The following is a 12409-nucleotide window of genomic DNA, read 5'->3' as shown; positions in this document are numbered from 1 at the left end:
AAATAGTTATTAGATGAATGAGGGATCTGTATGTGTGTGAATGTTCATGTATAGATATACACATACATGCATGTATACACATGTATGTGTGTTGTGCATATATGTAGATTATATACATCTATGTATGTATATATACTAATATATGTATGCACATACATACATATATATGCATACATATAGTTTGGACAGAAAATAGCATCTGCTTTCAGAAAAAGAACTAAGGAGACTGAATATAAATAAATAAACACTATATACACATGTGTGTGTGTGTATACAGTTATCAGTGATCTGAAACATCCAGAAAATAGCAGAGAAATACTAAGTACTAGTAACTTGCCATCTTCCCTTCCTCTTGACAAGATTAGTTTCATCTGTAAAATGAGCTTAGACTAGACTGATCTCAAAATCCCTTCCAGCTCCAGCTTCTCTGGATTGCTAGGTCTCCTCTACATGAGAGAGAAAAAAAAGTCTTGATAATGAAATCATATTGCTTTAATGCATAGCTGTGTGACCCTGAGCAAGTCACTTAAGCACAATTGTCTTAGCAAAAAAAAGATATTGTTTATCAAAATTGATATAATTTCTTTGTACAGGAATGCTCCTCAAGCTGTAATTCAGGACATATTTATTCTTATTTTACACATAGTTTTAGGAAGTTCAGTTTCTTAGTTTCCCATACTGTGTCAAGTTAAAAGTGGCAATTTAAAAAGATATTTATGAAGTATCTATTATGCATATCAATCTGCTGGTAAATGTAATAAGAGAAAAAAATAAAAATAGTTCCTGTTCCTTTGTATTTTAACCGGGGACTAAAACAAATATGTTTGTTCATATTCAAAGTTCAGGAGGACTAAGAAAGTATTAAGAAGTAAGCATGTGAAGGAAGACTTCCTGTACAAGATGACACGTGAACTGAGCTTTAAAGAAAGCTAGGAGTTTTAAAAGTTAGGGGTGAGGAAGAGCAACATTCGAGGCATTGGGGAAGCCCATTCAAAGCCATGGTAACAGAAGATGGACCAACTTAGAAAAGATTTCTGGGGGCAGGCAAATAGGCAGTAAAGGCAATGTGACAGCTGGCAGTATTGCAGGAAGAAAATCAGAAAGGCTCAGAGAAACAGATATGAGAATAGAAGAAGACCAGAGTTTGGGGCTAAGAACCCTTTGTACCTCACTATATATCACAGACAGTAAGTAGTGCTCCCCAGCGTAACTCCTGCACCCAGCACTTTAGCTCATGCTCTATTTCTTCACCTTGAGCCAACTGCATGTGCCAGTCTTCTGTCTCTCTGCTCCAGATATGGTCTCCACAGCTGTCAAAATGATCTTCCCTCTACACTGATTCAGTCTCTTCAATCCTCTGCTCATTTTAACATCACCCACCAGGTATCCCATCACCTCCCCATTCGGACAACCAAGGTCCTACAAATGGACCTCTAAAGAAGTTAGCTGAAATGACTTGTCCAGGGTTATCATAGAATTAGCAAGGGTCAGAGGTGGGATTTGAACCCAGGCCTCCTGCCCCCTTTCCAGAGTTTCATATTGCATCTCTGAAACTTTTTGTCTAGATCTGTGTCTTACACAGATCTTTTCTTCTTTTACATACCAGCAGCATGGGTACGTGTCCCACCCCCGTTGTTTCTGTAAGCTTCATGAGTCTGAAATCTGTGCCCTACAAATCTTTGACTCTTCAAAGCTGCCTTTTCTTGGCTTTCCATTCTTCCTGATTTCCTCTGTCCTGTCTAGCACTTCACTGTTCCCTCATCAAATTGGCGCATAAACAGAGTTGTTTTCCCTTATGTCCTTTGAGCTCAATTCTCCTCCCTTCTTATTTCTTTCTTTGGGTACATCACTTTAATTTTTTTGAGCCTCAGGTACCTCCTCTGTAAAACTAGAGGACTGGACTCTATGTCCTCTGAACAATCTTTTAGTTCTAAATCTACGATGCTATGTTACTAATCGATGTCTGGGCTTATTCACATTTCCTGTTCCAAAGAGCTCAGAGGAGGCAACCAGCAGCAATATGGAATTATATCCAAGTGTACCATGATGGTAGTTTATCATGGTAAATGCAAAGATGGGGGCCAGGTTTAAAACAAATGACCTCCTCTAGATTAACTGTAAAAGCTTTAATGACAAATATGGAGATACATTTAGAAGAATTGCGCATGTTTAACCTATATTGGATTCTCTGCTGTCCAGGGGAGGGGAGTGAGGGAGAAAATTTTGGAATACAAGGTTTGGTAAAGATGACTGTTAAACTATTTTTGGAAAAAAATAAGAAAACTATTGAAAAGAAATAGAAAAATAAATATTCTGCACATGTTTAAAAAAAAAAAAAGCTTTTCCTTATATATCGCATTATCCATGTTTGTTGGATGATTGACCAATGTACTGGTTAATGTCACTGGTCTCCCTCTGAGACTTAGGCCTCTCAAGGTCACATGAATTTTGCACACAGAAAACAATTAGGGAGCAGTCCCTGATGCAACTGAATCCTTAACCTAGCATTTGTGCTAATCTGAGGAAGATTCATAGACTAATGGAAAGAGGAAAGCTGGGAATGAGGGTGTTTGGGTCAAATTTAAGGTTTTGATACTTCCTTGTTTTATTTCCCCATTTCTTGGCTCTTGTTTCTTCATCTGGAATATTAAGGGACTAGATCATTGTTGAGGCTCTTCCCAATCCTAAACCCTATATCATTTTATCTACTTCATGTGATACGGCCTTCTTAACCAAGGCAGTTCTTAATCTTCCTACTGTATTTTTTTAGCCTCACAAAGGAGAGAAGGGTGATAATACAATATTTTAAACATGAAACTCTTGGATTGTTGCCCCCACAAAGCCCTCCACCCTCCACAATCAGTGTAGGACAGAGAGCTCATACTGGCCCAGTGACAAGTGACCCAATGCGTTTGCAGTAATCACCTTCATAAAGAACCTTTAATTGCTGGGCTCAGCAGCCAGACTGCAGTGGTGCAGAGAAATATGTCAATAATATAACCAGTGAATGTCCAGGACAAACAACTAGCACAGTGGAAATTCTAACCTTGTTATAGGTAACTAAAAGCTGTGATTTGGTACTTACTCAAAGCAGCTTAGCACTGAGAAGGTGGACATTTCCTCCCCACTCCTAAAGGTGTTCTATGTGTCACTGGAAGCACCATAGCAGGATGTGGGGAGATCTAAAGATAAGCAATGGAAAGGCTATGACTATCAAAGTTTTAGGACGTCAGCCCAAGGAGATTCCAATTCAATTCCTTTCAAGAAACATTTATTCAAGCACTTGCAGTGTGAAAAATCACTGTGCTAGGCACTAGGAATACAAAGACAAAATGAAACGGTCTCTGCTCTCCAAGAGATTTTTTAAAAATTTAATTTAGTTCATTCTGAACTTAAGAAATAAAACAAGAATGACCATAACATAGTAGAATAGAGGGGAAAAGATGATTGTACATGAAATTGCAAATTTGTTATGTACAATCTGCTATTCCTTTTAAATATATAATACGGTTATCATGTAAGAGATTATGTAAGCCATGATGAACTCCCCAAATGACCTGATTCTTAGGCTTATCAGTTTTGAACTCAGGGATGAGTTAGAAGTATTTTTTTTTTTTCTTTTGCCTCATTTGACCTCTTGCAGGATACACATCGAGGAAGCTCCAAATATGTTTGAATCCATGTTTCTACAAATATGGCTAAATAGGAGCATGATTTTATATACAAGCAATCAAGCTAAATTATATATATATATACACACACACCACACACACACATATAGTGGAAATTTCATAACATTTGAACAGCTTATAAAAGACCACAGACAGTTAAAGAATATCATTTAAAAACTCAAAAGCTTCCTTTAGAAGGAAATTTGGTGTTTCTAACAGGGCAACACTTATATTCTGGCTAATCTCCTACTTTCTCATGGCTTCCTATGTTAGGAACTATGCTGAAGTAAACGACCAAAATGTTTCTACTCTTTAATCCAGGTATCCCACTGTTAGACATAATCTCTGAGGAATTTAAAGACAGAAATGCATAGGCACCAAAATATCAACAGTAACATGATTTTTGTGATAGCAAAGAACTAAACACAAATTATATACCTTTTGACTAGAGAATGAAGAAATACATTGTCACACAAAATTGTAAGGAAATGTGACAAATATAAAGAATTGAAAGAAATTTGTGAAGAAGTATATATGTTTAATACCAGAATTGAATTTAATATCACAAAGTGATATTGAAAGCAAAAGATACAAATTAGCAGTAAATACTTCCATTATTCCACTGGGTCCTCAAATTAGCCCTCAGAGCTACTCAAGTCAAAATTAGAATGACAACTTGACAGATGATGAAACTGAGACTCCAAGAAATGTGTAACATTTTTCAAAAGCCATCTAGTAAGTAAAATCCTAGAGTTGATATTTGAACCCAGGGTTCCTAGCTTTTATCCCCGAGCTCTTTCTATTATTACATATAGAACTCTGTTCCTAAAGACATGAAGTATTTCAGAAAAAAATAAACAGAACTAGAATGATTCAGTTTCCATTTCTAGTTGCAATTTTTAGCCTTATAAAGTTCAGCTATTCAACCTGAAGCTCTGTGGGGAATAATTCCTTCCATCTTAACTCAAAACTTAGAAGGAGGGGGAAAAGAAACCCAGCCATATTATAAATTAAAAAAAAAAATGCCAGGAAATTTCCCATATTTCTATGTTATTGCCCACTTTGTCCTTTTTATAACATGTTAGGACCTTTGGACTACAAAAGAAACTTTTCCTTCAAGGGACTTCCAATCGAACTGAGCAGATGGAACTAAAATACATGGAAGAAATAGAAATAATTCTATTCTCAAGAATGCTTTTATTTTATCTTTTTACAAAACCTCTTCCCCTCCCCCCCAGTTCCTAGTGGGACTTCTTATGCACAAATGTTTAGCTTGATTTGAACTGGATGACATTATGACCTAGAGAATATAAGTTTGGGTTTCAGTTAGGGAATTAGCATAGCCTGAAGTGGTCGAGGAGAAGACTAGAGTAGGGTGGAAGTATTGTCAATAAAAGGTCCAAAGAGAGTAATATGAGACTATCCCAGGAAGATGTTAAGTTAGACTAAGATATCGTACATGAGTACAAGTGTAGTATGCATGGTTTAAAAAAAAAAAAAAAGAGTAAAGATAAAAGTATTTTTTAGTTCAATTAAAAACCTGTAGAACTGACAGTTTTAATGAGTTTTTAAAAATAGATTTCTTTTTTATTTTTTAAAGCTTTTTATTTTCAAAACATGTGCATGGATAATTTTTAAACATTGAACCTTGCATAGCCTTGTGTTTCAGATTTCTCCCCCTTTCCCCCCACCTCGCCTAGATGGCAAGCAATCCAATATATGTTATACGTTAAAATATATGTTAAATCCGATGTGTGTAAACATATTTATACAATTCTCTTCCTGTAGAAGAAAAATCAGATCAAAAAGGAAAGAAAATGAGTAAGAAAACAAAATGCAAGTGAACAACAACAAAAAAGAATGAGAATGCTACATTGTGATTCACATTCATTTCCCACAGTCCTCTCGGTGGGTGTAGATGGTTCTTTTCATCACCAGATCATGGGATCAGTCATCTCATTGTTGGAAAGATTCACGTTCATAAGAATTGATTGTCCTATAATATTGATGTTGTCATGTACAATGCTCTCCTGGTCCTGCTCTTTTCACTCAGCTTCAGTTCATATAAGTCTCTCCAGGCCTTTCTGAAATCATCCTCATGATCATTTCTTATAGAACAATAATATTCCATTACATACATATACCACAATTTATTCAGCCATTCTCCAATTGTTGAGTATCCATTCAGTTTCTAGCCACTCCAAAAAGGGCTGCTGCAAACATTCTTGCACACGTGGATCCCTTTCCCATCTTTCAGATCTCTTTGGCCCAGTAGCAACACTGCTGGGTCAAAGGGTACGCACAGTTTGATAACTTTTTGAGCACAGTTCCAGATTGCTCTCCAGAGTGGTTGGATTTATTCACAATTCCACCAACACTGCATTTGTGTCCCACGTTCCCACATACCCTCCAACCATCATCATCATCTTTCCCGTCATCTTAGCCAGTCTGAGAGGTGTGTAGTGGTATCTCAGAGTTGTCTTAATTTGCATTTCTCTGATCAGTGGTGATTTAGAGAACCTTTTTATATTATTAGAAATGGTTTTAATTTCTTCATCTGAAAATTCTGTTCATATCCTTTGATCATTTATCAGTTGGAGAATGGCTACAATTCTTATAAATTCGAGTCAATTTTCTGTATTTTTTTTTTTTTTTTTTAGAAATGAGGCCTTTATCAGAACCCTTAAATGTAAAAATGTTTGCCCATTCCCCAATGGGTAATTATGGCTAGGTCCCCTGTTCTTCCAGGGCTCGGTGGTTTACAATTTTTTTGTTTGGTTTTGTTTTGTTTTGTTTTGTTTTTGTTTTTTAGAAAATCTGCCAAATCACCTGCTTGCAACCAGGACAAAGTAGCCCAAGAGGCTCCCAAAAGATTGCCAGGTTCAGGGAAGTTGCAATGCTCTGACTCCCTGCCTCAGCAACTTGCTCCCCCATTCTCCCCGTGTATGGTCTGGGCTAGGCAAACTGTCCCCCTGCCCATTTGTGATAAACATGTTGGCCTCTAAATATTTGTGGGTTGATTCCAAAACCAGTTTAGAGGCTTAATCTACTGTCACTTGGAGAGGAGAGGAGGTCATAGAAAGTGCTGTCTGCTCTCTGTCATCTTGACTTTGCTATTCCCCTCCCCCCATCTTAATGAGTTTTCATCACAGTTAACACATTTGACTTTTCTGGTTTCCTAATATAGAAAAACAAAGGGTAAAATTTGGTAGTCTGTAAGACCCCTTTCTTGAAATAATATAATATCATTAGAATTTCTCCTGGCCCTTCTATTTAAATAAAGAGTGACTATAATGCAAAATATTCTTAATTTATTATATTCTAACTCAATCATATTCTAGTCATTGGATGTTCTATCTCTCTGTTTAGCTAAGAGAGTAAATGTTTGCTGGTTGATGTTGTTTCTGGACTCCTTTGGATTTTTTCTCATGGTGGCTTTAAAATTATTTAAATATTTCTTAGAAATGACAGTTATCAGTCATTATCTTTATTTTTATCTTTCCTGCTTTTCTAGAACTAAAAATTTATTTGAATAGGTTAGGCTATAGTTGTAATTTTATTCATTTTCTCCCTCATCTTTATCTTTTAAAATCAACAGCAAATTCAGGGATTAACTTGTTAATTTATTGTTTGCTGTTGTTCAGTTACTTAAAAATTCATTCTGTGTTTTTAACCAATACTTTTCTATCTAAAAATTAACCCTGTACTTATAACCAGTAATTTTCTATCTCTTAAAAATTTATTGCATTTTTGAGATGCTGTTTTTAATCTATGTTTTTTTTATATTTTCAATTGCTTCTAGCTGAAAATGTACTGGAAGAAAAGAAAGCAATGGGTTCATCAATGTTTCACAAATTATTTGCCCCTAAAAAATTATGTTTAGCACAATTATGTTTAATCTGCATTATTAACATTTTCTCTATCACTTTCTCAAGTCTAGACGAAAACTAAAACAAACCAAAAAACCCAATAAATCAAGCTAATTTATGAGATTTGGAGTCTTCTGAGGTATAAATATTTACATTGAAAATTAAAAAATGAACTCTTATGAGACACACATGTGGATTGTTTTGGAAAACATTTTCAAGTTCTCCACAGAATTTCTATCCCTTCTGCTTATGTGGCACAGATGACGTATGGCCCCATTTTAAAAAATTGTGGCATTTGGGGCTTACATTCATTTTTATGTACGATTACCGAGAGTGCCACAAAAACCTGTTTTGGGTTTAGGATGAAGCAAATTCTGACAGCTTCTTTATCTAAGTATGGAGAATTTTTGAATCATTCCTTTTGTTTTCACTTATACCAAAACTAGTAATATGTTTCATTTTCTACAGAAGCATTATAACTTATTATTGGGCAAAAATCTTGCATCTTTTTAAAAATTAAAGCGTTTTATTTACAAAGCATATGCATGCATAATTTATCCAACATTGACCCTTGCAAAACCTTTTGTTCCAAATTTCCTCCTCCCTTAGCTGGCAGGGAGTCCAATACATGTTAAATCCAAAATATGTATACATATTTAGACAGTTATCTTGCTGGACAAGAAAGATCAGATCAAGAAGGAAGAAAAACTGAGAAAGAAAACAAAATTCAAGAAATAACAGAGTGAAAGAGAATGCTATGTAGTGTTCTGCATTGTTCCTACAGTTCTCTCTCTGGGTATAGACGGCTCTCTTCATCAATGAAAAATTGGAACTGGTTTGAATCATCTCTGTTGAAGAGAGCCACGTCTATCAGAATTACCTGTTGTATAGTCCTGTTGCCGTGTATAATGATCTCCTAATTCTGCTCCCTTCACTTTGCATCAGCTCATGTAGGTCTCTCCAAGCTTCTTTGAAATCATCCTGCCAGTCGTTTCTTACAGAACGATAATATTCCATAACATTTATAGACCATAATTTATTTAGCCTTCTCCAGTCGATGGGCATCCGCTCGGTTTCCAGTTTCTTGCCACTACAATGAGGGCTGCCACAAATAAAAAATTATTGGTTTTGTTTGTTTTAGCGGTATCCTTATAATGCGAAGAACATCAGATTTGGAGTCAGAAAACCCGGTTATTCTACTTACTACTTTTTGACCTTGGATTTGTTCCTTAATCTGGGTTCCTCACCTGTAACATGAAACGAGAAGTCTTCCAAATTCCCTTTCTGCCCTTTATGTTTAATCACGTGATTAATACCTTTGCTTATCTTTTTTTTTTTTTTTCTCCTATCATCCAATGATCATCATATCAGATGTGGAAAGAGCATTTCATAGTTTTTTTTGCTTCATGAGTTTAGAAGATGATAGCATGACAGTTGTCCTGGTCAAAGGATCAAATGTTTAGTAGATTACCAGCTGGGAAGGAGCCTCTGTAGAGCTTGCTAGACTGGTGCTTGGATAACAGACTTGGTCTGCCAATAGAGCTCTACTTGAAGTCTTTCCAGCTTAGTATGACCAAAGTTTGAATTTCTCTGAGCAGCCAAAGTCTAGATTTAATTCTGATCATGGAGAGAGTGTTCTTTCTGGGCTGATCAGTAACGAAAATATGCAAGGAAACTCCCTCATTTCTTAGACACTCTGAAGTCTACAAGCCACTTTTTATAACACCTTTTGTAAACTTATGAAAAGAGTATTTACAGAGAAAAAAGAGTATCAGGGAAGTTCAGGTCAGTGTGACAGACTAGTTCCTACTCACTAAACTCTATTCTCTGGGAAAGCATCCATTTGGTAGTTTTTTAGTGCTGAGAAGGGCTTCTTTCTTACACGAGTAGGTAGGTGATTGAGAACCAAAGAGAAAATTCATTTTTTTTCTTTTCTGAGTAAAATTGGACTGGATTTCTGAATCCATCCCTGATGTTTCTAGGGAGAAATTCTCATTACAAAAGAACATCTATTGAGCATACAAAGGCACTGAACATAGAATCACACTAAATTTCATGTGTCCGATGACATGTTGAATTCTATAAATATCTTTTTTTGTAATAAATCTCATCTTCCCCTGATCTCCCCCATCCTTCCTTTTCTCCCCATGTTGTCATCTGCTTCCTTCAACTTGTGTGAGTGTATATAAATGTGTGTTTGTGTGTTGAAGAGTGGAAGGAGGGAAACAATTAAGTGAACTTTATTTTGAAGGGAAGGGAAAGGAAGGGAAGAGGGAAGGGTAGAGTCGAGGGGAAATGGGGTGTAGAGGGGAAAATACAGTAGAGGGGAGTTGGGGTGTAGAGGGAAAAGGGAATGGTAAAGGGAGAAGGGGTATAGAGGGAAGGTTAGAGTAGAGGGGAGATGGGGTGTAGAGAGGAAGATACAGGAGAGGGGAGTTGGGGTGGAGAGAGAAAGATAAAATAGAGGGAAAGATGGAGTACAGGGGAATTCGTGTGTAGAGGGAAAGCTAGAGTAGAGGGGAGTTGGGGTATAGAGGGAAAGGATAGAGTAGAGGGAAAGAGAGTAGAGGAAAAGACAGAGTAGAGGGGAGTTGGTGTGTAGAGGGAAGAATAGAGTAGAGGGAAATTGGGTGTAGAGGGAAAGATAGAGTAGAGGGGAGATGGGGTGTAGAGGGAAAGATAGAGTACAGGGGAATTGGTGTGTAGAGGGAAAGCTAGAGTAGAGGGGAGTTGGGGTATAGAGGGAAAGGATAGAGTAGAGGGAAAGAGAGTAGAGGAAAAGACAGAGTATAGGGGAGTTGGTGTGTAGAGGGAAGAATAGAGTAGAGGGAGATTGGGTGTAGAGGGAAAGATAGAGTAGAGGGGAGGTGGGGTGTAGAGGGAAAGATAGAGTACAGGGGAATTGGTGTGTAGAGGAAAAGATAGAGTAGAGGGGGGTGGGGTGTAAAGGGAAGAATAGAGGGGAGATTGGGTGTAGAGGAAAAGTTAAAGTAGAGGGAAAGATAGAGTACAGAGGAGAAGGGGTGTAGAGGGAAAGGATAGAGTAGAGGGAAAGAGTACAGGGGAGCTGGTGTGTAGAGGGAAGGATAGAATAGAGGGGAGATGGGGTGTAGAGAGAAAGATAGAGTACAGGGGAATTGGTGTGTAGAGGGAAGGATAGAGTAGAGGGAAAGAGAGTGTAGAGGGAACGATAAAGTGGAGGGGAGATGGGGTGTAGAGGGAAAGATAAAGTAGAGGGGAATTGGTGTGTAGAGGGAAGGATAGAATAGAGGGGAGATGGGGTGTAGAGAGAAAGATAGAGTAGAGGGAACGATAAAGTGGAGGGGAGATGGGGTGTAGAGGGAAAGATAGAGTAGAGGGAAAGATAAAGTAGAGGGGAGTTGGGGTGTAGAGGGAAAGGATAGAATAGAGAGGAGATGGGTGTAGAGGGAAAGATAGAGTAGAGGGGAGATGGGGTGTAGAGGGAAAGAGAGTACAGGGGAATTGGTGTGTAGAGGGAAGGATAGAGTAGAGGGAAAGAAAAAGTAGAGGGGAGTTAGTGTGTAGAGGGAAAAATAGAGTAGAGGGGAGATGGGGCGTAGAGGGAAGAATAGAGGGGAGATGGGGTATAGAGGAAAAGAGTACAGGGGAATTGGTGTGTAGAGGGAAGGATAGAGTAGAGGGAAAGATAGAGTAGAGGGGAGATGGGGTGTAGAGGGAAAGATAGAGTAGAGGGGAGATGGGGTGTAGAGGGAAAGATAGAGTAGAGGGGAGAAGAGGGAAAGATAGAGTAGAGGGGAGAAGAGGGAAAGATAGAGTAGAGGGGAGGTGGGGTGTAGAGGGAAAGATAGAGTAGAGGGGAGAAGAGGGAAAGATAGAGTAGAGGGGTGTAGAGGGAAAGATAGAGTAGAGGGGTGTAGAGGGAAAGATAGAGTAGAGGGGTGTAGAGGGAAAGATAGAGGGGATATGGGGTGTAGAGGGAAAGATAGAGGGGAGGTGGGGTGTAGAGGGAAAAATAGAGTAGAGGGGAGATGGGGTGTAGAGGGAAGAATAGAGGGGAGATGGGGTATAGAGGAAAAGAGTACAGGGGAATTGGTGTGTAGAGGGAAGGATAGAGTAGAGGGAAAGATAGAGTGGAGGGGAGGTGAGGTGTAGAGGGAAAGATAGAGGGGAGGTGGGGTGTAGAGGGAAAGATAGAGAGGAGGGGAGAAGAGGGAAAGATAGAGTAGAGGGGAGAAGAGGGAAAGATAGAGTGGAGGGGTGTAGAGGGAAAGATAGAGTAGAGGGGAGAAGAGGGAAAGATAGAGTGGAGGGGAGGTGGGGTGTAGAGGGAAAGATAGAGTAGAGGGGTGTAGAGGGAAAGATAGAGTAGAGGGGTGTAGAGGGAAAGATAGAGTAGAGGGGTGTAGAGGGGTGTAGAGGGAAAGATAGAGTAGAGGGGTGTAGAGGGAAAGATAGAGTAGAGGGGTGTAGAGGGAAAGATAGAGGGGAGATGGGGCGTAGAGGGAAAAATAGAGTAGAGGGGAGATGGGGCGTAGAGGAAAAGAGTACAGGGGAATTGGGGTGTAGAGGAAGGATAGAGTAGAGGGAAAGAGGGGTGTAGAGGGAAAGATAGAGAGGAGGGGAGAAGAGGGAAAGATAGAGTAGAGGGGAGATGGGGTGTAGAGGGAAAGATAGAGTAGAGGGGAGATGGGGTGTAGAGGGAAAGATAGAGTGAGGGGAGGTGGGAGGGTGGGGAGGTGGGAGGGAGAGAGGGGAGGTGGGAGGGTGGGGAGGGGAGGAGGGAGGGAGGGGAGGTGGGAGGGTGGGGAGGGGAGGTGGGAGGGTGGGGAGGGGAGGTGGGAGGGTGGGGAGGGGAGGAGGGAGGGAGGGGAGGTGGGAGGGGTGGGA

The 12409-nt window shown here is 39.1% G+C and overlaps 1 long non-coding RNA gene across 1 annotated transcript in view; it reads left to right on the top strand.

Moving 5' to 3' along the window:
* The window catches only part of LOC141546281 (uncharacterized), a 119226-nt gene extending 111565 nt beyond the window's left edge, over nucleotides 1-7661 (top strand). Inside the window, exon 9 of the long non-coding RNA XR_012483266.1 lies at nucleotides 7474-7661. This is a non-coding gene — a long non-coding RNA (uncharacterized LOC141546281). The remainder of the gene's footprint in view (nucleotides 1-7473) is intronic.
* The last annotated feature ends 4748 nt before the right edge of the window (nucleotides 7662-12409 follow it).

The sequence above is a fragment of the Sminthopsis crassicaudata genome, chromosome 6, assembly GCF_048593235.1.
Source record: "Sminthopsis crassicaudata isolate SCR6 chromosome 6, ASM4859323v1, whole genome shotgun sequence".
In the NCBI taxonomy this organism is placed as follows: Eukaryota; Metazoa; Chordata; class Mammalia; order Dasyuromorphia; family Dasyuridae; genus Sminthopsis; species Sminthopsis crassicaudata.
Note: the sequence above shows the minus strand (reverse complement) of the source record. Positions and strands in the feature narration are given on the sequence as shown.